At 43.2% G+C, this 26,366-nt stretch overlaps 1 protein-coding gene across 2 annotated transcripts in view; it reads right to left on the bottom strand.

The window, feature by feature from the left end:
- Positions 1-25,144, bottom strand: part of CDK17 (cyclin dependent kinase 17) — a 104,335-nt gene extending 79,191 nt beyond the window's left edge. Inside the window, exon 1 of one of the 2 annotated variants that reach the window (XM_054988470.1) lies at positions 24,839-25,144. The gene's annotated coding sequence lies outside the window, so the exon portion shown is untranslated. Of the gene's footprint in view, positions 1-24,693; positions 24,743-24,838 lie in introns of those variants that run through there. The other variant, XM_054988471.1, reaches the window with a different exon arrangement.
- Between the last annotated feature and the right edge of the window lie 1,222 nt (positions 25,145-26,366).

Raw genomic sequence — 26,366 nt, 5'->3', positions numbered from 1 at the left:
TTGCTCCTCTCCAGGGCTGGCTCAGGATTTTTATAGCTTCTTTGACTGCCCCGGGCATCTCTCAGACCAAGATGAACCCAACGCATGAAGGAGGCAACACCTTGGACTTAATCTTTTGCACTGAACCTTTAAGGGGAGGTCTTGTTTCAGGGTTAGAGATTTAGCCTGAATAACGGTCTGACCATTATCTACTGAAGGCAAGGGTAAAAGCAAACAGGGGGGCCCAGTTAAAATGGTCATGGCACATGGATTCTTCTGGTTTTCAAAATGCTCTGGGGGATTTTAGGATTCCAGACACAAGCTCTCCGGAGGCAGTGACAGATATGGAACTTGAAGCTCTTCAAAGCTATTGATAACATTGCTCATCAACCTTTCCCATTCTTGAGAAAACCAGCCCTATGGTTTACCATGGAGCTGGGTGATCTAAAGAGGGCTGGAAAAAGCAATGAGAGCAGCAAAGAAACATTACTTCTCTGCAACCACTGTATCATCTAGTTCATGGCCATCCCGATTGTTCAGGGTCTCCTGGCATCTTCTAATTCCTAAATCTGAACCTTTATTATCACAAAAACATAGAATTAGAGATGACACCTTTGCAAGGTTTTTTTGCTGATAAATTAACACAAATATACTCTGCTATAATATACAAACACAAATATACTCTAATGTGGATACTGGCTGTAATACAGGCCAGGCAGAAGAAATGCTCAGTACATCATCTGGTTTGCTTATGGACTATTTTGACCCACTTACTGTGATGGGTACGAATAGGATCCTGAGATCTGTGCACTCTTGCCCACCCTGGCTGCTAAAATCATAATGTCAACATTAATGAGCCCTTGATGATTATCATAAATCAATCACTAACTCAGGGCACCTTCCCTTGACTACTCAAATAGGCGGTTATCTGTCAACTACTTTTAAAAAAAAACCCTTCACAAAAATGTCTCTAATTTGCCCTTTCTAGGCAAAGTGATTGAGAAAGCTGTAGCAGTACAATTGTATGTCTTCTTGGGTAACTCATGTACTCTAGACCATTTTAAGTCTGGTTTCAGAGAGAGCACTAGTGGCTTTATTGATTACCTCCGCCTGGATGTAGACAAAGGCCATACTTCTTTGTTGTTTTTACTGGATCAATCTTTGACATAAAAGATCATGCCTTTGATATAGCAGATCATGCCGTCCTATAGAAACAACTAGAGGCAGGCGGTGGAAGGCAGAAGCAAGTATCAGGTGATGTGACTTGGGCTGGTTTAAATCATTCTTCATGCATTAGACTTGAAGAATTGCCATTGAAGACCAGCTATCTTCAGTTCTGGAGTTGTTCTGTGGGGTTCTACAGGGCACAACCTTATCATTCATGTTATTCAATCTCTATGTAAAGCCCTTAGGAGAAATAATTCATAGCTTCGTAATTGGATGTCATCAATATGTGGATGACACCCAACTCTGTATCTCACTAACCAAATCCCCTAGTGATGTGGTAGAGCTGCTGCCTGACTGCTGTGGTCAAATGGTTGAAAATGAATACATTGAAACTGAACCTAGACAAGACAGAAGTGATGCTGGTTGGGAAGGTGGGCGTCCTGAAGGATATTATGCTTTTCACTTTCAATGTGATTTAACTAACCCTTGAAGACTTGATGTATTGTCGAAGGCTTTCACGGCCGGAGAACGATGGTTGTTGTGGGTTTTCCGGGCTGTATTGCCGTGGTCTTGGCATTGTAGTTCCTGATGTTTCGCCAGCAGCTGTGGCTGGCATCTTCAGAGGTGTAGCACCAAAAGACAGAGATCTCTCAGTGTCACCATGGCAATACAGCCCAGAAAACCCAGAACAACCTCGAAGACTTGGTTTAACGGCCTAGGGGCTATACAGGATCCTGCATTGTTACTGGAGGAATAAATTAATACAGTTGCAAAAATGCTATCTTCCTACTCAGTCTAGCCTGCAAGATGGTCCCCTACCTTGGCACAGCCGATTCGAGCACCTGGATCCGTGCCGTGGTAGACTACTTTAATACACTGTACATATGTCTCCCATCAACGTCAATTGGGAGCCTCTAGTTGGTACAGACTACCGCAGTCCAGTTATTATCAGGAGTTAGGCAAAGCATACGTTTGCTGCCCATTGGTTACTGGGCTCAATGCAAGGTACTAGCTTTCACACTCACAGTTCATCGAATCTGTGGGACTGCTTCTCTCCCTATGCTACACCAGAATAGCTTTGGTCATCTGAGAAGGGCCCTCTGCAGGGGCCACCCTGAAAATAGGCAAAATCAGTAACTACCTGTACACATGCTGTGGACCCGACCTTACAGAATGCCCTGCCTGATGAGGTTAAGAAGGCACCAACTCTCCTGGCTCTATGTAAATTTTGCAAAGCTAAGTTGTTAAGGAGAGCTTTTTTGCACAAGTATGTGGGCAATACTATAATGAAATGGTTCAGAAAGTTGCATTGGTAAAGGGATAGGGACTGGGGATTATTCTATAGTGATCTGTCTGTTCTGTAAATATGTTTATACTATGTAAATTCTGCATCATTTAACGACCCATGCTTTATCGGGTTTGTTTCGATTCTGTTTCAGATTTCTGGTTGGTTCCAGATCTCTGCAGTCCAAATCTTATTGTACTATTTTATAGGATCCTAATCTTAACACAGTTTACCACTCTTTCCTCTGTTTTAAAAACAGTATCTTTAAAATACCAGACCTTTTAGCCTATATTCTCTATACTCATTTCACTACCCATAGATGCAAGCATTGCTAATGTCCTCAAACTAGTTAGATTTTTCACTAAATTATCCCAGATATTTTAAACATGATGCCTGCTATACGCTGGATGATTCTGACAAAATAGATAATTGCATATTATAAATGACAAGTTGAATTATTCAGCAGCAGTAGCTGCTGACTAATCAAAAGCAGGAAAACTAAATATGCCTGCTGAATATTTCATCTTCCTCAACACTTGTTAAACCAAATGACATTAACTAAGAAATAGTACAGTAAAAGAAACGTTATGTCTTTTCCTAGACTTCAAAAGAACTTTCAATGTAAAGGAGGGTACAAACACATAATGGTGTGTGGCAGAAGGGTGCTGGGCAGAATTTGCTGTACTGTAAAGGAAGCTTTCTGGAAGACAATTCAGGGCAGGGGTAGGAGGAGAACTGGCGCAGATATAATGTTGGCTTTCTGTAAACATGGTGTGTAAAGAGCAAGCACACTTTCTCACCATCCCTCTTCCCCTCTCCAAAGTGATGATAACTATCTCTCTTCCTAAAGGTAACCATGGTTTTGCATTACAAGTGCATCAAGGGACTAAGAGTTGAGAGGAAAGGTCAACCGTCTGAATAGCAATGAATCTTGATTGAAAGAATATTCCAGCACAGTCCTAGTGCAACTGAAAGAAGCAATGATCACCTGGAAATACATGTCAGGACATACACTTGACAACCATTTGTAACTTATGCTTCAAAACTACAAATAAAGTCACTGTACAAAACCTTTATAATGAAGAGTTAGCTTTATGCCTTAAAGCCAGCCAACCCCCGCAACTCCAAAGATTCATAACTAAGCAACTTATATTCCTTATCATCCAATATTATAATTTTCTTAACTCAGTTCTATAGTGTGCAGAAACAAAAAAACAATCAAGTTACTTTTAATATTGACTGATGGGACCTCAAGTACACATGAAATAGATCAATATGAAAAAATACACTTACAAGTGGGAGACTTGCAAGGACTTCCCTGCTGGCCCAGTGATCAGCAGCCCGGCACTGATCAGATGATCAGCAGCAGCTTAGGCCTGAAAGCACACAGGGTTCCCATGGGGTTGCCTAGCAACTAACAATGACAGCCAAGATCTCACAAGTTGTCATTTGGTTACTCTGAAAATGTTCAATTTGGGGATTTTTTTTTAACACCACTGCTTTATATTTCCAGATTTTTCTGCATATCTGCAGAAAGTTTGCAGCAAGTTCTATCCCATCCCTGGATGCCCCCTTGAAACTTTTTTAAAAAAATCTACCTGGTGGGGCCTTATTTGGGAATCAGATATATGGTTTATTTAACTGAAATCCATGGATGTGAGGTGGATTTCTGGAGGGAAATGCAACATTTTAATTGTGATTTTATTTAACAGACAACTCTTGTTGTATCTTTATAATAAATGGTTAAAGAACAGCAAACTTTACAGACTTGCTTTATACTATAAAATATAGCAGTACAGAATTACGATTACTCTGGCTTCTACAAGAAGAAATGGAAAAACTCAGTTCTGCATTCCTTACTTTAAAAACATGCTAACCTTATCTCTTAACTATTCATTTAACTGAGAAGATATATTTGCTACTGAATAGGATTCAGTTCAGTCAATGTATGTTAAAGTCAGCACAGACCTAAAGCTAAATTTGCAAGTATTAAGTTTTACAATACTGTTTTGAAATGAAAAAATAACTTTGTAAAAAGAGATTTCAGTAAACATACTGCTGTAGCTTTATTGTATTTACATGCTATCCTTGGTCACTTTCTAAAAAAGTCTGGTAACTTGGAAACAACTAAGACAGGATTCTTTATTTATCATATTAAAACATTATTTCAAAAGCAAGCAGACCAAGTGCAGCCCTGACTGCAGACAGTATTAATGAGGAGATACTGCTGACGATCGCTGCACGTTCTTTGGGGGATTGGTTTCCCTCTCAAGTGCTGCCAGAAGATTCTGTGAAATGAGCAGTGAAAATACTGAATAAAGTATTTATGATTTACACAGCGTAAATCATATGCTGATACTCCTGACATGCATTTGTAACAAGCCCAATGTGCATTAAGCAAGCATGGGAAGTGCGCCATGAAAATATTTCATTTCTTACATGAGCTTCTGCATATGCGAAGGAAAAGTTACACATTTTACACTCATCCCTGATGTACTGCTTTCCATTCAGCTAGATAATTATCATTCTAATACTCTTTAGTGTAATTCTGTCAATGTAAACCTCTGATTTCCCCCCCTTTTTTTACAGTTCTTTTGAGTGAAGCAGAGTGACTTTTCATTGTTTACAAGTTCTTACAAATCATGCTTTGGACAAATTTTATGGCAATCTCTCCTCTCTTATTTCCTAACAGATGCATGGACAGAACCATCTGGTTAGCAAAGTACATTAACTTATACATTAACTAGATAACTCATGCTAAAGATCGTACTTAAATACAGTAGAAAAGAGCAAGAGTCCAGTAGCACCTATAAGATTAACAACATTTGTGATAGGGTGTGAGCTTTTGAGAGTCACAGCATTCACATTATCAATGACCTACAACCCATGCTGGATTGCGACACTTCACACAGGCACTGGGAGGCCGACCTTTTCTTGCTTACAGACAGCCTGCTAATCTAAAACAACAACTCTCCTGCAATGATAAACTACTTAACACTAACATGGACTCTGGTACCAAGGCCTGCAACAAACCAAGATGCCAACTTTGCCCTCATATAGATCCTAGCAGCACGATCAGTGGACCCAACAACATCAGCCATAACATCTTGGGTTCATGCTCCTGCTCATCCTCTACTGTGATTTATGCCAGCATGTGTCAGCAATACCCTTCCACTCTCTACATTGGACAAACTGGTCAGTCCCTTCGACAAAGAATTAATGAACATGAGTCTGACATTAGAAACCACAACATTAGGGGAAAAAAAACGTGGGAGAACAATTTAACCTTCCAGGACATTCAGTTGCTGACCTAAAAGTAGGTAAGAAGAATTCCTGCAGAGGAATTTCAAAGGGAGATTAGAGCGAGACTGCTGAATTGCAACTTATAACGAAGCTCAAGACAATGCATCCACCTGGACTGAATGGAGATCTAGGCTTCCTGTCTCATTACTAATGCTGATTTCTCCACACCAACTACCCCTCTGCATACCCCACCCTATCCAATCACGCCTGCTATTGTTATTCACTGGCTTTTGTAGTTTGACTTCTGTAATCACTCCACTCTCCAAGAGTGTGGACAGATATAATCACGTTCTAGCTGTATCTGAAGACGTGAGCTGTGACTCATGAAAGCACATATCCTACCACAAATGTTGTTAGTCTTATAGGTGCTACTGAACTCTTACTCTTTTCTACCGCTACAGACAGACTAACATGGACACCCGTCTTGACCTACTTAAACACAGTGCAGCTACAGAATGAGTGTCAGTTTGCTAAAAATCAGTGGTAACAAATCACTACAGTATTCAAGAAATTACAACACTAACAGTGCATTCTGGGGCAGATATATGCTCTTCTAAGCCTATTGACCTCTATGGATTTAGAAGGGTGTAACGCTGCTTAAAATGGCACTGTAATCCACCCAGCTGAATTTTTTTTTCCAAATATTTTTCTAGCAACAGTGATAATTAATGATGGATGGTATTTCAAATGCAATAATTTGTTCAAAGATTTTACAGTTGGTTTCACTGAGGATTTCATACTATGGGCTTTGAAATTTTAAATCCAACAACCTTAACTGCATTGTCAAATATTTACTCTCTAACGCTTCTAAGCAACTTCTGACCCCAGTCATCTTCTGAACCACGCACTGCAGTACTGGGCACAGACCCACAGTCAAATATCTCCACACTCTTTATATTGCACCCAACTTTGCCCACAGAGGTCCATTCATTTGTGACCCTAAGCGCCATCTACCACTAACCAGAAGTTTCAGGAACAATCATTCTAATACATAGAAATTTCAATGTTTCTTTCTTTCTTTTTTAAAAACTTTTAATCAGTGGTACAACCCACCAAGAACAGATTATACCAGTGGCCTGCTTCAGAAGATCAATGTTGTGCTGTGGTAATTCACAATTCTGTTCTCATTAGTTTTGTGGCACTGCTTTTAAAGCTCTCTCTCATCTCACACAAAAAACTGGCTAAGCATCTACCTGCAAAGATGAATGTGGAATTAATGAAAATGTCCAGGATAGTTAATACTCATCTTCCTATGGCTATGTCTTCAAAAGAATGGCAGAAAAAGGTTTTCAAAAACAGCTGCACTGCTGCTTGTTAATCCTCAATAGTCAAACATTCTCTACTTCCCCCCTTTTGTAAAATGGAGTCAATTGCAGTTGTCCTTTTATTGCCTGAGATTTGGTACAATACAAAAGTATATTAAATTATCATAACTCCGCAAGTTTAGAAAAACAGTCTCCACATTTCACATAAATATCTATTGACAAATAATTAATTAAACTACTAAGTTGGATCTAAAAGATCCTCTTCCATACGGGAAATCATCTGTGGATCACACAAGAGCTGTTATATAACTTGTGCTAGAACACTGTATGAGACAACTTAAACCAAATTCAGTTATGAACTCCATATAAGTTATCTATTGCACAAACAGATGCATGAGAACTGCTAAAGAATTACAGCACTACACAAACTCTTGAGCAAACATCTAGTCTGTAGATGCAGGGTCTGCTCCCCCTCCCTCTGGACTTACTGTGGCCGAGGGAGCCCAAGGAGGAAGTGGCGGTGTACCTCCATGGCCCTGCAGCTGCCTGCCGGACCCCTGGGGAGCTTGCAGAGCCTGCTGGGGCAATAGGGTGGGGCAGGCCGGCCTGTGACACCCCCAGAGAGCTGCAGGGGAGCCAGCTGATCGGTGCGGTGTTAGCAAGTCCACCTGATGCAGTACAAGTCAGCTGGTAGGCACGGCGCCCACAAGGCCTCCCAACATGCTGCACCGCAGCAATGAGGGGTGGAGGGCCTCTCCGGTAGTGTCCATGGCCCCTCCACCCCAGAATGACCCCACTTGTGGGGCCAAGCTAAGGCCACATACTGCAACAGCCACCCTGCCAGTGGGAACACCAGAGCAAACAGCAGGCCAGCACAAGCCCCACACAAGGAGCTCCACCTCACCACCGCAATCAGAAAGACAGGGGCAAGAGAGCCCTGCAGCACTGACCATGCAGGCCTGACTAGAGGTCCTAGCAGGGGCCAGCAAGCCCTGCAGCTACAGCCCTATCGGGCAGGAGGGGGCGGGGTTAAGAGAGGGCTCCAAGGTTCCTGGCTGGGGAAATCAGCCCCACAGCTGGAAGAGGGACTGCCTCCAGGTCAGAGCTTGGGAGAGGGGTGGGGAAACAGACAGGGTAAGCCCCTCTAAAAGCCAGCCCAAAGGAAGGGCCGATGAGGAGTGATTGGTGAAGGTTGGCAGGGTCAGAGAGAAAGCGAGAGTGACAGCAACCTGAACCATAACTGGAGAGGGAATGTGGGTGCTGTAAACCCCCTTCCTCCTCCAGTCTGAGGCCCGTCCTGGGAGGCTGGCAGAGAAAAGGGTAACCCTGGAGGATGCACCTCCCCTAGGCTCAGACGCCCCTATCATAGCACCTGACACATCTGTGGAAAAATGCTACCAGCTACTGTCATTCTATTCATGATACTCTGGCTCATCTAGCCCTATACCTATAGTGAATTAGCAAAAGCAAATATGTTCAGTGCAGCCAGAATTATCAAGTGTATTATAAGGGTCTCTTCAAATGTTATCCTGGCTATGTGGGAGCCAATTTTCTAACAGCAGTTCTCTCACAGCTAGGGTAACATATTCAGCCTAGAAATGTCAGGCACACCAGTGAATCCATAGAAGGTAAAATAATTCTTTTTATTTATTTGCAATTTTTAAAGAACAGCAAACTGAATCACATGGTTAAGCACAGAGCCCATTCCTCAGCTGACACTGATGCTCACAGACAGAGAGCTTATCCATGGATCAAGTAAGTAAGAATGTAAAGGATGGCTGCTTATGTATGATTTCATGAGTCTGACACTTGAGTAAGAAAACCAGATAAACATCCAGATTCTATGTATGTTAATATAAGAAGTAAGCATCACAGATTTCCAGGGAATTTACTTCTTTGCATACGAGTGTAATTTCTCAAGTCATACAAGAGAATTATTGTGAAGCTTACTATCAAAGATATTGCCACCAGTGCCACACATGATCAAAATCTTAGTCCAGGGTGGATAAAAATCAACAGTTTTTAAAAATAAAAATCAGAATTTTAGAAAAATTAGATTTTTTTAATTTAAATTGGATTTTTTTAATAAAATGTTTTTTGAGGAAAAATCTATCTAAAAGATAGTTTTCTATTTAAGATAGATTATAGTCCAAATGTTATCATCATGAAATAAAGATTAGTTTTTAATTATGTAGCATGAGGCCGTATATTCATGCAATGTTTAAATTTTTTGGTAAACATTATCTATTAACCCATTCACAATGTTATGCTCTTCCAAAGGTTTCTGTAAGATTATTGGGCAATTTTTCTATCTAGATTCTAGAAGATATTATCACAGATGCTTGGTTTTACAGTTCTCAAAACTGTGCATTTGTGCCTGCAGAGATCACATGCCTCTTCTTCACCGCAAAAAGGTTATAAAATAAACATACACAGTTGAGAAAAAGACCATAATCTCGCTGTTCCTTTGCAAATCTTTGTACACAGAACCAATCCTTTACTTAAGAGCTAAGTTTCAAAAAATTCAGTGAATAGAAGATTTCTGGGAGTAGAATAAATCAGCACAAGAAGATAAGTGTGAGGAGTCTTTATGTAGAAAAAAATGAGTCTTTATGTAGAAAATCATGATTTAAATCTAGTCTTACTGACTAGTGATTTAAATCGTGATTTAAATCATGATTTAAATAGATTTGATTTAAAATCAAATCCACCCTGATCTTAGTAGATTACTAAGATTATTCAGGAGATTTGACAGTATATGGCAAATCTTTATTCTTTCTCCAGCAATAAAGATTAGCCAGAACAGTAAGAATGAAAAGCAAAACAAAACCAAATTCCCGCAACAAATGTGGCTGGAAAGTGGGTGATGGGTAAACAGTGACAATAGAACAGCAAGAACAGAGCAGGAGATTCTCAGAATCACACCTGGGAGGGAATGAGGGTGAGCAATAATGGACAGTGGTAGGAATTAAGGATAGCAAAGATCCCATGACCTCCATGTTTTGAACGTGGAAACAGGGACATTTCTATACATAAGTATTTGTGTGGGGCCAAGGGAGAAGTGGGAAGAGGGTGTATGTGCAGAAACAGATAGGGAAAGGAAACCGAGCAAACAGAAAGAGATGAATGAAGAACAAAGAGGCAGCAGGGTCTGCAGTCTGTTACCTTCTCATTAACCTAGGCAAGAAAAAGACTGGCTAAGACACGCAGTTTCACACGCTAATGGGAGGAACAAAGTAAACATAAAGCAGAGCACTTTAACAGAAACCTCTCTTATATCCAAAATTATGAAGCAACAGTTCTGCTACCCATCTGTCATCTGGTCCAGGGGGTTTATTCAACGCCGTGAAAAATATCCTTATTAATAGCATGTAGGAGAGTGACTCCCCACATTATCAAATATGGCCCACACAGCTGGGTTCCTGAAATATTTATTAGTTTACTTATTAATGTCTATATTCTCACCCATTCCTTGAAGATATCATGGCACCACACACAGTCCTCCCCCCCCCCCATTTTATCCTCAAAGCAACACAAACTATGTTTGGTTGAGAGTGACTGGCCTGAGCTCACCCAGAGAGCTTCATGACAGAGAGGGGATTTGAACCTTAGCCTACATGGTGGTTGTCCAACACACTAACCACTATACAACACTAGATATTAACCCCAGCTACAGAGAAGCCATTAATCAAAAAGTGACTTCCATACAACTAAGAAGCAAAATTTTCAATGGACAATTGAGAAATGAAATTCAACTATTTTATCTCATAGCAAAATTACTATGGGAAGATGAATTCTAGAAAGACTCTTACAGCAAACTCTTACTGCTAGATTCTAAAGACAAAGAACCCTGTGGTTTGACTAGCAGCACTTGTCCAAAAAAGACTCCAGAATTAAAAACCATGCAATACCTTTTATTGGAACCAGTTAAAATGACATCAAAACAGCGTACAAGCTTTCAAATTCTACCAAAAATCTTCATTTGGTTTGATGAAGGCAGATAGAAACAAAGATTCAAGTCCTGATCTTACAGCCTCCTCCCCGTATCCTGTGTTGCATGCTAGTTAGACTAGACCAGATCAGTTAGCAGCAAGGTAGAATTGGTATGGAGTTCAACCGGTAGCCTTCTTGGAAGAGGGGGAAATGCCAGGATCCAACTGAATAATACCTATTATGAGGGTGCCTGCGCGGGGATAAAAAATGAGTCATCACCAACACAGCTTGCCTTTTATATAGTAGGATATGGGCAATACATTGTCACAATGCAAAAAGCTAAATAAGCTTTGTACTTATATTGAGAATCACCAAGAAACTGTCACAATAAATGACTGATGAGAATACTAGGCCACAATGACATTTCTAAGCACCATGGCACCTGGGATTTGTTGTCATACTTTATCTCTTCCCACTCTGAATATAAGTGATAGATAGTTCCAACACTCCTATTCATTATTTTATTTCACCTTGACCTGTTTTAATCACTGTGTCTATATTTAAGCTCTGTTAAAAGGCATGTCATAAGAAAATCATTTAGGCAATTGAGAATATGTTAAGACTGTTTAAGCCAGTATTAAATGCTTTTATCAAAAATGAAATTGAAAAGTTACAAAATGTATAGTTAATATGACTGAATATTATCTTAACTATATGGTTAAATTAAGATCAAAGAAAACAATGAATAGAAATTACTTCAAGATATTTTCTATACATATTTTGTCAACAAGAGTTCAGGTCATTGTGCTTTTTCACTTACCAAAGATATTTTATACGCTATTGTTTTCCCTCAAACTCATTTTCCAAATGCTATTCATGAAAGCACAGGAAATGCAGGTTTCCTGTTCAGCACGAAAAAAGCTACACACTAGTTATGAAGTCTCAGAAACTACTGAAATTTAGTGTAAATGCTAAAGTCTAACACACGCTAAAGCATGTCTTCAGAATTCATAAGTTGCAATATCCTCAGCACAAAAAAATTATCCTGCACAAAACACACCAAAGTGAGAGGAACAGCAGCACAGTATTGTTAAAGAACAGCGCAAGCCTGCAACTGGCCGTGCTGCTGCTGTACGTGCACCCACATACCTGCAGCTCCACTCATCCGCTCCCTATGGACCTTTGCGGGAGAGCTATGCCAGCAGGAGGCAGCAGCAGGAGGCGTACGCCCTGCCATTCTCTTGGCAACCTTGCCAGCAACCCCCAATGGAAGCATCACCCACATGACAGGCCCATGAGTGGCAAGCAAAGGTGTAGTCAAATGCACGGGGCATGATCCCCACTGCCCTTCAACGCCTCCACCCCACCTGCCAGAAAGTAGGCAGCCAGGGACCACATGCCCCCAAGATCACAGCACCCACACTGAGGTGCCCAGCTGGGGGGGAAGCTGTCTGGCAAGGGGAGCCCCCATCACTGATCAGGCAGTCCATGGGACCACAGCCCCTCAGGCACTGCTGAGGGCACTGAGCTGCCCAACTGGGCCCAGGTTGTTTGAGTGTCCGGGTTGCTGGACCCTCCTTGCACGGATTGATGGACTCCTTGCATGGGTGGAGTCCATCTCCCCAGCCACATCTGCCACTCAGTCATGCACACATGGGTGTGAAAGGGGTGGCACTCTCCCTGACCCCGTTGCTGCAAAAGATATCTCTATACAGACAAGGGGGTATCTTGGCAAAAATCACTCTTGGGTGAACCCTGTGCCACAGCCCCCCCATGTCTTCCCACAGCCGCTGGCTGGCCTCCCATCACCAGAGCAAGAGGGCCGCTCACTGCAATTAAAAGGACCCTCTGGAGATGGTGAGCAGGGAGACCAGGAGTGGGAGGCTTATCCAGCATGGGCAGCCCTTGGGCTGGCTGGGCGGTTCTGATTGGGACTGTTAACCCAGCGAGTAGTGCAAGAGAGCTAATGTGTGCTTGTACCACCACACATGTGCTCCTATCTCCCCAGCCCCTCTCCACTGGTTATTTTTCTTTGGTAGTCTCTGGGTTATTGGTCCCAGTTGGAATGGGTGAATGGCAGGCAGCCAGACCTCCACTGCCACTGGATCATCCTCACACATCCCCAGATGCAACAGCCATCTGCCCAGTGTCTCAGGCCACAGTGGCCAGGATAACGGCCCTCCTCCCGCACACAGGAAAGACCCCACATCCCACCATGTTTGCCACACCACCATTTGAGAGGAGGCCACATGGGACAGAGGAAGCATGCAGAAGCAGCCCCCATGGGATCAATGGTCCTCCACTTTATTTAGGGGCTGAGCCACCCAACAGGGCAGAGACACCTGTGGATCCTCAGGGCAGCCACTTCCCAGGTGGTCCAGGGCTGGGGACCATCCTCAGGAATGTGCAGTGGGGCTGCCCCGGGGGGAGTGAAGAGGATGTCTGACTGTGTATTGCCAATTTCCCTTGGCCAGGTTGGAAGCTGCGCCTGTTTGTGCGGCAGTTGGAGCCATGAGAGCCATTCCTCAAATTGCCTTCTCAGGAGCGGGGTCAAGTTGCGGGCTGCCCAGGGAATGGCTCCGTGGGCTGGGCATGGATGCCAGGTGAGAAGGATCACTGGGAGCTGGAACAGCTATGCTCCTTGGCCTCCCCTGATGAGAAGTGACCTGCCTGAAAGGGAAACAGACATATGTGTGGCAAGGGGAGGGTGTCTAGGGCAGGGGCAGCGGCTCCATTGTCTCAGGTGCTGCCAGCAACCAGATGGCCCCTCCAGTGGGAAAATGCTCCTTGTCTGCATCTGGCTATTCTGTTGTGGGGGACAGTCAAGAGGCCATGCACCCACGATCACAGGGGAGTTGCCAGAGCAAGTACCCAGTCACCCAAGCCCACAGGTGTGCTTTCTCCTTTGCCCTGGGTGGCAGCCAAGGGAGTCTCAATGGAGCCCTGGCATGGGCTGCTAGGAACCCCCTCCCCCAAAACAGTGGCATCAAGCACAGCTCCCTGGGCAACTGCCTCTTTGGCTGGCATGGGCCATGCCCCCCACATAAGCCACCACTGGGGGCGTCGGTGAGAGGAGAGGGTAGTCCAGTGTGAATGAGTAAGCCAGGTCAGCCAGCTCCTAAGCTCCTTCTTTCCTGTCGCTGTGCCTTTGCTCCTCCCTGAACCAGGACTCAGGAGCTGGGTAGCCTTTAAGGCAAGTTGGGCAGTGGTTGTTGTTCAGACATTCTGGACTTAGCTTCTCCTCTCATGTGCAAGTGCAAGATACACCCTGTTTTTTTGCAAAGTTCCCCCAGCACATTCTTGCCCCACCACTGTGTGCCCTCTCTCCTGCCTCGTGCTCTAAGTCCCCATGGTAGAGGGCTCTTGGGCAGAGCCCCTGGCCACGTCCCTACTTACTTAGGTTCCAGGGCACCCTGGATGGAGGTTATGTAGGGTGGATAGGGGCTCAGCTGCTGCGGGGGCACAAGCAGATTGGTCGCTGCAGTAGTTGGCATCCTATGCTCTGCCAGGCACTTTGGACAGGGTCGGGCACGGGGGGGGGGAGGCAAGTTTCCCCCTACAATGGGTGACTATTGGCCACCTTGTCATTTTTCTTGGTAAAGGTTTCCACCACCGCAGGGGGCATGGGAACTACTTAGGGAAGAGTACTAATTCGTGCTCCAGCCTCTGCCCCGCCCCCTGGCGCCAACAGAAGACATGGGTGGAGCTGCGACAGGCTGCTGCGCCATCAAACAAGGGGTTACAACGGTGTGAATCCAGTATATGCCAACATCTCCTAATTGGCTTCCAAGACACTTTCGTCCTCCCCTCCCTGATAGCACTGCCCATGATTGATAGAATTTCTTCAGCTAGGGTGCTATCCTTAGCAAAATGGCCAGTAAGAGGAACTTTTTAAAGGTAACAAGATGCTGATGGCAGATAAGACTTAGCATCCACATCAACTCTTGAACAGACCAAAACATTTCTAAGGTAACCATACAGAAGGTTTTGATTCCTGCCCCCTCCCCACTCGCCCCAATGGAATATTTCATTTCACACATAAATGTCACTCACGTTTTTAAAAAGACATAAAAAGACCGCCCACATAAACTTCAGAATATGACAGCTGTAACATAAATTAAGAAAATAAATCCAACAGCAACCATGAGTAAGGAACTCATTGTACTGAGAGTAAATCCACTGCGGAGATGAGGCAGATACCATGAGGTGATAACAGCTACAGTCAAGGCTACACCATGGTAGGACCATGGTGATGTAGGACCATGGTGATGTAGGACCATGGTGATGTAGGACCACTCATGTCACCTTGGCCTGACAGTCTGGGTTTTCAGCTCAAAGCAGGCAAAGTCTACATCGAAGTGGGTATAGCCCTAACATGACAATGAAGCCCCTCTTTTTCATGAAATATGGGAAATACTTCATGACAAGAAAATGCAGAGCTATCCCAGTTGTAGTATCCTGTCACCTTGGGGCATTCTGCTCTGCATATAATGCAGTACTGCATGTAAAAGCCCACAGCTAGACCATAACAATGCAGCCTTTGCAGTCTTGTTTCAACCCTTATTGTAATGAAAAATGTAAACCGGGCTATAAAGCCTTCCTGTGGGTGGTAGTGCTGAAAAATGAATTAGAACCCTGTCAATTGGCATAAAAATGGGCATATTTGCTATATAACAGTAACGGTCCAAAACTTTCATACAGCCCTGAAGTTCTTTGTGTAGTATTTTAAAAGAGTTTACCGTTCAGTGATCAGCATCTATTTGATCTTTCATTTTTTAAAATCTTCCTAGAAAAATATAATAATGTGTATATAAATTACACAGATACCAATATGAAGAACCTTTCCCAGAGAGGCCTATACAGTAAAAAAAAAAATACAAATGCATAAATGAGAAAAGCAGGCAAAAACTGAGGCTAAAATCATTCTAATCTTTCATAATTATCTGAATACCAGGAAACAAGTACTGTAACAGAGCTGCACAATTCACATCTTGATCCACCCTGCTGAACTCTGGAATAAATTACAAACTCCAGCTGACTCACTGTAGGAGGCAATTTCATTAACTTTACACACAGTGAAAGCAAAATGTGAAGGAGTGACTACTTTCCAGAAAGTAGGTGCAGGTTGAACAATGGCTAGAGAAAAACATTAGGAACTGAGTAGTTGTGAATCAAATAGACAGCTGAGTCTCCAAAATTAGTTCAAGAAAAAAAAAGGTTACCTTGAAAGCCTGCGTAGATTTCTTTTAGAAGAAAACTTTTGAGAACAGTTAAGTAACACTGCATAAAGCTAAATTACCAATATTGTAAACATGACTCTAGAAAGCAGAAGAATTTATTATTCATGTAAGGGAGCAAATGTGGTATACTGGATACAGTACTGCAGAGGCTTGGCTTCAAATCCTAGCTCAGACATAAAGCTCAGTGGAAAGCCTGGGAAATTAAGTTCCTCTTAGTTTAACCTCTTTTAAAGGGACCACAGAAATTATATTGCTCGCTTCCTCAGAATTGTGCTTTACAAATCAGGAGCCATGTCAGGAACATACCCTCTTGCTATCCCCAGCCCAAATTCCCTTTCCTTTCTCTTGCCAACCTTAACTCTGGTTCAGTTATACATCTGCAGTGCCACAGTCACATTGAGACTAGACTACTGTAATACATTCTACATAGGTCTCCCCTCGAAGTCAGCTCAGGTTGGTATAGAATTTTACAGCTCAGTTATTATCAAGAGCTGCACAGGGCATGCATATTACTCCCATTCTGCAGTCACTCTTTTGGCTTCCCATCAGTAATCAGCCTCAATTCAAGGTATTGATATCACATCCAAAGCCCTTGATGAACTTGGTCCTCATATCTACAGGACCACCACTCTTCCTATGCTCTGCCAAGGCAACTTCCTTCATCAGAACAGGGCCTTCTGCAGGTGCCAGGAGCTGCCTTGCAAATGGGCAAAATCAACAACTGCCCGCACATACGCTTTCTCTATTGTGACCCCCCCCCCCCACACACACCTTATGGAATGGCCTATCTGATGAGATTGGGAAGGCTCCTGTGTTCCCGACTTTCCACAAGCTGTGCAAAATTGAATTTTTCAGGAGGGCTTGTTTACACAGGTTGGAGAGGTGTACTGTAAGGAAATGGTTCAAAGAGATGCACTGGTAAAGAGATAGGGACTATAGAATATATTACTGTATATTGTCTGTTGCTGTAAGTATGTTCCTGCTGGGTGGTTTCTGTCATGTTTAATTACTTGTGCTTTTTTTTAAGCTGCTTGTTTTCAAATTTCTGCAAATTTTCTATTTGCATACCCTGATGTATTGTTCACACTATGTAATCTCTTGAGTCTCAGTGAGAAAGGCAGATTATAATTTTTTTTAAAACACAAGATGAACGCTAGAGAGGATCCTTGTTGACCAAGATCTCCAAGCTTTGGAAGAAAATCTATTCACTGCGGTCCAAATGAAATGCTAAACCCTGGTTAAGCTCGATTAGGAAAGAGAGGATGAAAATTGAGGCTGGAGAGGAGATGATCATGTTATTCCCAATGCTGGGTCTGCATAATGCAAATTTTTGGTTCTCAAACTGATCAGTGTTAAGGTGACTTCAGGCTTTTCTGCATGCTCGACTTTTAGCAGGTTTTCTGAGAATTCAATCCACAAGGATTGAATCCAGTTTGGGAGTCTATAATTCTGCACTTGAGGAATTCTAGCTGAAGTGGTTTCTGTTTTTTCCCCTGCACTTAGAAAAATGCTCTGTTCTTGATTCTGGCTTTCTGGGGGACATCAACGATGACAGCATTTTCATCAGTGTAGGCATCTCCTTTTTCTGCCCATATCATTATAGTGTACGGAGAAATAAAGGGGAGTGTGAAAGGCCAGGCCAGGGTTTGCATTGAAAAAAAAATCCCGCATGTCAAAAAAGCGCCTTAACTCTGCTTAAAAAAACCCTGGGGTATGTGGGCAAGGAAACAAAACAGGCAAAGACTGCTTCTGCAGTGGATGCAACCTTTCACTATGAGTAAGGGAAATGATTTGAACACTCAACAGATGTAATTTGATCATGTGGAATACCCCTTCCACCCAAAGCTCTTGCTCTGATCCCCCACCCAATCTCAGCACATCTAAATTTGGCTTCCACCAATATAGCTGTGCTTCTGCCAACCTTCTGGGGTTCTTCCCAGCTGGAACACTGAAACCCAAAGCAGGTTTAGGAAAATGTTGGGGGGAAAGCATGGATTTCCTCACCTCCTTACTCACATCTGGTGCATTTCTCCACCATCATTGCTGATAGGTTTTTTGCTAGTTTTTAAAAAAAATTATTAGTAGTGAATATATCACTTTATTGATAACACAACACAGCAATATACCATCTATCAATAATTTTTAAAACTTGCAAAGACTCCACTGGTGGGATAGTGGTAGGCAGGAGGGGAAAATTCAGAATAAATCCCTATGCAGCAGTGCTGCTGCTGTTACTGCTGCTGCAAATTCCTAACAGTACAGCAGCAGTTAAGAGTAAAGCAGGGAATCATTCCAGAACAGCCCTGTGGTGCAGAGTGGTAAGCTGCAGTACTGCAGTCCAAGCTCTGCTCATGACCTGAGTTCGATCCCGGCGGAAGCCGGGTTCAGGTAGCCAGCTCAAGCTGGCTCAGTCTCAGCCTTCCATCCTTCCGAGGTCGGTAAAATGAGTACCCAGTTTCCTGGGGGTAAAGTGTAGATGACTGGGGAAGGCAATGGCAAACCACCCCATAAAAAGTCTGCCAAGAAAACGTCGTGATGCAACGTCCCCCCAAGGGTCAGTAATGACTCAGTGCTTGCACAGGGGACTACCTTTACCTTTTACATTCCTGTGCAGAAGCGACCTACATCAGTACTGCACCGTGGTTATTGTGAATAAGGAAAATCCTATATACATATGATATCTTTATAGGAAAGGCAGACTACATACGTAGTAAAATAAAATAGCAAAGTATAAATCGGTCTTGGAAAAACTAGCTTGCTAGTTCAAGAGGATGACACTTCAGAATAGATACTTTCTTTTTATTTGATCTCCACAACTCCTTGTATATCAAGCCGTGCCTTCTCCATTTCTCTTTGACAAGTGAGCTAAGGTGACAGTGGTGTCCATTCTAGCCTTATGAATCAAAACACATGTTTCTGGGAACCTGGAACTACTTCCATTTTGGAAAAATTGTGTTTAAGACGGCACTAAGTATACAGTAGATAGAAAGTAATCTCAGGCATAATACAGAAGTGTAAAGTTTACTATTGTTATTTCTGAGCACTTTCTGTTGCAAGACAGCATTATGATGGCTTGACTAAGTTATCTTCTAATACATATGATATTAAGAGATTCATAGGCCTCATACAGAAACAAAACACTATAAATGCTAAGCATAAGGTAAAACATACCATACAACAAAACACATAAAAATACAGGTAAACATCCATAGAAAAACATTTCTAAGCGTATGTCCAGGTTAATAAAATTTGTGCTGCCAGAAGACAGAATTTCAGGGAAATTACAGAAGCCTGCCATTCGGTGCCTGAAAAACTGGACTAGAGAAAGCAAATTTAATTATCATCTGAAAATATTTCATTGGTTAATTAAAAAGGCAAAAACGGGAAGTGCTCCTGTCTAACAATAGTTCATTCTTCTGTTTAGAAACAGGAAGTATAGAATTATAACTAGTCAAACTTATTCAATCACGAAAAGTAAACAAAGCATAAAAGTGATGTGCTTCAGATAATCTTAATTAATAAGTAAATAATGTAGATCCTATTATCAGTACAAGAGCATCCTTAAATCTCTGTTGATTTATAAATTATAATCAACTCATTTGTTAATACGGCATCAGCTTTAATCTTCATAAATGCTTGTAATTATTTATTTTTAAACAATTACATTCAAATTAAAAACTCTTACCACAAATTATTAAAGCCTCTTGCTTCCACCTATGTGTTGATGGTGAGGTTGGGGTAGGCTTTCCTAGCCATCCCCCCAGACAGTGGCCAGATGGTGGAAAGGGGCTTTAAACAGGAATTAGGAGAGTGAACTTTTTGCTTCAAACAGTACAGAGAGCAACTGGTTAAAAAATAAATTCATTCACCACCACTGAATGTTGTAAAGTTAAGATCACATATAAACAAGCAATGACAATAACTTAATAAACCCTTATTTTTATGTCATTCATCAAAACATTCTGGCACAAAATGAAAAATAAATTTTCTACTTCCATTAAGAACTGCAGAGATAGTCTTCAATAAAATGATTTTTGGAAATACCAGGTGCCACATTGAAACGTCTAGGTGCCGTGGCAACCTGGCGCCTAGGATTTCTCAAGCCTTGAGATAAACCATATGAAGCAGCCTCATACCAAGGCCTAGCGCTGTTGTAATAAAAGTGAACACTAATCATGGTACTTTGCCTTAACCTGGGTGAAGATCCCAAATTAAACCACAACTTGGCTTGTCAAAGTAAGCCCTATGTCAGAGAGGCACATATAGGAAGTTTATAACTTTGAAAGCAGAGGTGCCAGAGAGACTGGGAAACATGCTTTATTCAGAATACTGGTCTACCTAGCCCAATACCCTCTGCTCTGACGACAGTTCTCCCAGATCTCAGGCAGAGATCTTTCCCTCAGATCCTTAAAAACAGGAGTTGCCAGGAACAGCACACTGGCCCTTATGCAAAGAAAGCACACATTTTATCTACCATCAGCACAAGATGCCCTCAATCATGTTACTACTGATCTCTTTGATTTCACAGAGGAATTATACTTTCACATAGCATAATGTTTCACAGAGGCCAAGTGAAAACTTATCAACTACAGGGCTCACTAAGTTTGGTTTTTGGGCTGTAGCAGTGTTGGTATTAATAGTTTAGAATTATGGCCCAAGGCGACCTTATGATTCAAATGTTTGTTTTACTTTCTTTAAGCAATTATGATCTAGTTTTAAAATTTACACCGATTAATTTGAACAAAGGAAGTAACCAATGTTACAGCTATTAAGACAGATCTGGGAAACACTCTAGCTCAGTTAACAATTTAAATAAGTACCAAGACCTACTTACTGCTGCTTAAAAATTAAACACAAACTTCTGCCAGTACATCTTAAACTTCACTCATTAAAAAGTAGTAATATTTATAATATTCAGTGCATTTCATAGGACATTTGCGGAAAAAAAGTAGACTTCTATATCACTTTAAAGTTGACAGTGTACCCTGCTAGAAGCAGTTCCGCTCTCATCAGTAAGGAAGCACACTGTGATAAAGTACTATTTCTTTTTAGTCAGCATCTCCAAACAGACATTACATAATACACAATAGAAAACATCATACTACAATATCAACTCCTAGAATCTCACTTGAACACTTTAAATTTTTGATATTTTAAATATTTTTAAAAAATATTAAATCCACATTATGTTTTCATATTTATAGCTCCCCCCCAAATCAAACACAGATTCCCCACTATGCTGCCTACTTTACATCCTTCTAATTAAACACAGAGATGTGTAAACTGTGTGTGTTATGTGCTGTCAAGTTGCTTCTGACTTACACCGAGCATATGAATTAATGATCTCCAAAATGTCCTATAGTTAATAGCTTTGCACATTGAATTTATCAAAGCACAATATAAGATCTTTTCATTCCTGCCATAACAATTATTTTATGTGCTACAGAAAAGCACTCAATGGTTATTTCTAATCTAAGAGTTTACTGGAACTACTAGAAATAAGTTTCATTTATTATCTAGATCAGCCATTTACTTTTAAAACAAATTTAACTTAAGAAACACATTGCACCTGTATGTCCCACAGCAATTACTTCCAAGTAAACAAGCATAAGATATGGCTAATACATTTTCTACAAAGAGTATCAAGATCTTGGCAAAAGGCTTTCACTGTAAATATCACCTACAATAAACAGCGACTACATATATAGGACCATAATGATATGCTGCTATCTGGGATGCTATTAAGTATGCAATGTTCCTAAGCACAGCCCAAATCAAAGTCCTGAACTGACTACAGAATGCAAATCTTCTTACAGTTGTATGAATGAAAAATTCTCAAGACAACCATTACTATACATTTTTACTGCTTAGGTTTAGAAAGACTAAGATTAGCTAAAACTACACAAATCCAACCAATTTGGGGGAATGAATCTATCTACCCCAAGAACCCCCAGAGGTCAAGACCACCAGAGAGAAGCGGCTGCACAGAAGGCATACAAAAAGACGGGCAAAGAATAATAGCAAAACTTCAGGTGGTAAGAGGAAAGCAAGAGAATAACAATGCAATCCTATGCAGAGGAACTCAAGTCTAAGCTTACTCATTTGAAAGACAGGAAGTGACAAGAGGTTAAGAAGGAGAAGCCAGAGGAAACAGAGATCGAAATCTGGGGATGTTGGAGAAAGCCAGACAGTTCTGGAAAGGATTGATAATGCAGTAGCTAGCAGAAGGTACACTGGGTCCATGGAAATGAAGAGCATGCTAAGGTATTTCATGAAATGAGATAACATCTGATAGGTATGTTTTCAAGCACCAACATAATTTTCAGTTTTCTATATCCAATTATTTTTGTTGCTAGTTTTTTGTTTATCTAGCAAAAAATGTTTGTAAACTACTCTGGGTCCAGGGTGGGGGGAGATATAAATATTTAAATAAATAAGCAACCTTCTACACAGTAAAAAACAACACATGTTCTGGAGACAGCAACCAAGTATTTGTAAAATCAGGACACTGATAAAGACATTTATAGTTTGCCATCTTCATCATTAAGCCGTCTAACCCAAAATCTTATGCAAGCATAACACTGCAACTAAATTGAATGTAATATGGAAAGGAGTTGTCATGCTGCACTGGATAAAAATGTGTAACTTCAATATTAGGGAAACATGTTCAAATCCCTCCTCTACCACAAACTTCAAGTCTTAAACTAATTACTTTTGGGGCCATTTAAAAAATGAAGCAATGAAAACCCAAGTTTGGTACATTCAACAGGAAGCTCAACCAGCCATTCAGGATTACCTAATTAATGCAGCTGTACAATAATAAAATAGATAAACAGAAATAGATAGAAAGTATTTAGCTTGCCACTTTAAGGGAACAGTTTTTAACCCAATATATTACAGATGTATGCTCAAACATATACATATATTCACAGTTTTGCTTTACAATACTGGGTTAGACTTTTAAAACGACAAACTATATGAAGATTTTTAAACATTATCTAATTCAAGCAATGGTTGTTGTGGGTTTTCCGGGCTGTATTGCCGTGGTCTTGGCATTGTAGTTCCTGACGTTTCGCCAGCAGCTGTGGCTGGCATCTTCAGAGGTGTAGCACCAAAAGACAGAGATCTCTCAGTGTGTGAGAGATCTCTGTCTTTTGGTGCTACACCTCTGAAGATGCCAGCCACAGCTGCTGGCGAAACGTCAGGAACTACAATGCCAAGACCACGGCAATACAGCCCGGAAAACCCACAACAACCATCGTTCTCCGGCCGTGAAAGCCTTTGACAATAATTCAAGCAAGTCTTTTCTCATTGTCTCTGGAATAGTGGCAAAGGTTAGCTGATGTAAACAACATGCCAATTGAGTTTTAATCAAGTTTAAAATTCTTTGCTACCAAATTGTTGTAATGAAAGAATCAACAAGGATTAAGGCCAGTCAAAGAGCAAAAAGAAGATAATCCACTTCTGAGAATACACAGTGCAACGGTTTCCGCAAGAACTCAAATGGTGATTCATACAAGTAGGCTCCACTGTTCTTGCAGAACAATCTATTTTGCTCATAGTGATGAATCTATCACATTATGGAGCCCAAAGAGGAAGGGGGCAGGTGAGAGAGTTTACTGTGGCTCGCAGGGTCAGCAAGTCTTCATATATGCTGTCATTTTAAAAAGGGTGGGAGAGGGGTATGAAAGGGTGAAAAACCCTAGGAATGGAAAAGTATGGCAGAATGTATCATTAAAAAAAAAGGAGAGTGGAAGGCAGGTACCAGGGAACAAGCATACTTGGCATTTTACAACAGTACATATACCAAACCTTGTTCAGACCAACTGGAACTCTTGTTAGAGACCGACAAGATTTTCATGGTATAATCAAGGTGCTGGAATAAGCTTCGACGGTCGAAAGGTTATACCCTGGAAATCCTGTTGGTCTCTTAACATGCCACTGGACTCAAATCCTGTTGTTCTACTGCAGACCGACGCGGCTACCCACCTGGAACTACATGGGATCTGTGCAACGCGCCCACTGCTCTCTTTCCCCAAGGCCTAAACGAACAGAGCAGGCTGCTCCACCAGCGGCTTCCCCCCGCAGACACAAAAGAGGGGAACCAGATCGTTCCGTGTGATTCCAGCCCCCATCCTGTCTTTCATCCGAGCCACCTTCCCGAGGCAACGCTGGCACCAGAGAGGCGCACGTCAGCAAGCCTCCGGCACCCTCTGGCGAGTCGGGACGAGGGAGGGAGGCCGGGGCCAAGCCCTCTGCACGCCTGGCCGCGCCGAGCCCTAGTCCCATCCACGCACACCGGCGCTCCGCTCAGTGCTCGGGACTATTCCGCTCACCACCCGCCCAGCAGAACCCGGAGGGCAAGGGGAGAATCGACCCCCGACGCTCCACTTTCGTTATCCCTCGAAGCGTCTCCACCACCCGGAGGACTCTTGAAACTCCCACTCGTCCTCGCCCCCCCCCAAGGCTGACCCTCCTCCAAGGGGACCCGCTTCGGCCCCCGCCCCGCACTCGAACTCACCGCGCTCCCGAGCCTGCTCGGCGCCGCAGCCGCCTACTCCTTGCCCGGTGCGAAAAGCAGCAGCTCTGCTCTCCTCCTCCCAGGCAGGCCCCTGACCCGCACCCACAGGAGACAACGAGGATCCCCGCTCCACTCGCTCGCTCACCAGCAGCCCGGCCGGGGCTCCGCCGCTCCGGGGGCGGTTCTCGCCCTGCTCTCCTTGCTCGTACGCTGCGGCCGCCTTCGCAGGCGAGCCCCCCGCCCGCGAATGCCGCCGCCCCACCGGCGGCTTCCTGTCCTGCCCTGCGCCGCGGAGAGGGGAGGCAGGGAGGCCTCTGCGGCTTCGCTTCCCGGAGCCGGAGTCACTTTATCCCCTTGGCCAACATGGCTGCTGCCCCGCCGGCCCGAGGGGCCCCTCCGCGTCGCTCTCCCCAGGCCTCCGCCGCGGGACTTCCTGGGCTTCGGCTCCGGATGCCGCTCGACGATCCAGCCGCTCAGCAGCGCCGCGTTCGCCAAGCAGGGAGGAAGGGAGGGGGCGGCAGCGGCCACAGAGAGCGTCGCGGGCGCCGGGGCCAGGGCGACAGCTAGCGGCAGGCTGAGGAAGCGGCGGCGGCTCCCGCGCCCGGCGCTTCCCCCGCGGCCTTCCCGGGCTTCGGAGGGGGCCGAGGCTCCCGCCCCCTCCTCTTCTGCGGGCGCTGCTCGGTCGCTGAGCGAGATCTGGCCTCGGAGAAGGGCGTTCCGAAAGCGGGGCGCTAAAGCGCAATTAAGTTTGCGCGGCGCTCTTCACGGCGTTGCTTCAACTGCCCGCCTCCGGTTCCCAGAATCCCAGTATCCAGTTTTGGAGAGAGGGTAGGGGGAGGAAATTCTTTAATGCACCTTCCATTGCCTTTTCGCTTTTTGTCTAGGTGGGAAATATTGCTGAATGAGTGGCAGCTCAGGTTGTCAACCTCCAGGATGGGCTGGGAGATCTTCTGGAATTACAACTGATCTCCAGCTCCCTTGGAGAAAGTGGCTTCTGTAGAGGCATTACACCTTATTAAAATCCCTCCCCCAATCCTGCCCTCTCAAGGCTCCCCCCCACCCCCCACAAATCTCCAGGAATTTAACCTGGAGCTTGCAACCTTAGGTAGCTATTCCAGCGTTAGAGTTTACAATAGAGTCTATTGTGACATATCCCTACTTTCACATCAAGGGTGACTGCCTGCTTCAACCGCAGCCGCTCAGGCAAGTCATCCTTGGTGTGAAGGTAGGGATTTGTTACCATAGACTATTGTAAACTCTGCCGAAATAGCTGCCTAGGGTCGCCAGCTCCAGGTTGAGAGTCCCCAGTAGGTCAGAACACCTATTGGGTATAGATTGAAAATGAATAAAATAAATATTTTAAAAGATTAACTGACCATAACAGTTTCCTTTTTGTTGGAAAGCAGTGGGATACAATAGTGGGAGAAGAGGGTCTGGGAGAGCAAAGTTTGAATCTCCACTGCTGGATGTGAATCTGGTTTTCTCTCTGCAAAATTACCATGAAATGCAGCCTGTTTCTCACCACTGCTAAACATGAACAATAAAATACAAACTTGTGCAGTCTTCGGATGTGAGATTCCTATGTTTGATGTTGGGAGTAGGGAAGTGTGGAGATACTTTGCAAGGGCTTTTTAACATCTCCATGAAGGTGCTGGGAAGAGGTCATCTGGAGA

This window comes from Eublepharis macularius, chromosome 9 (genome assembly GCF_028583425.1).
Source record: "Eublepharis macularius isolate TG4126 chromosome 9, MPM_Emac_v1.0, whole genome shotgun sequence".
NCBI lineage: Eukaryota > Metazoa > Chordata > Lepidosauria > Squamata > Eublepharidae > Eublepharis > Eublepharis macularius.
The sequence above is the reverse complement of the archived record's forward strand: the minus strand, read 5'-3'. Positions and strand labels throughout refer to the sequence as shown.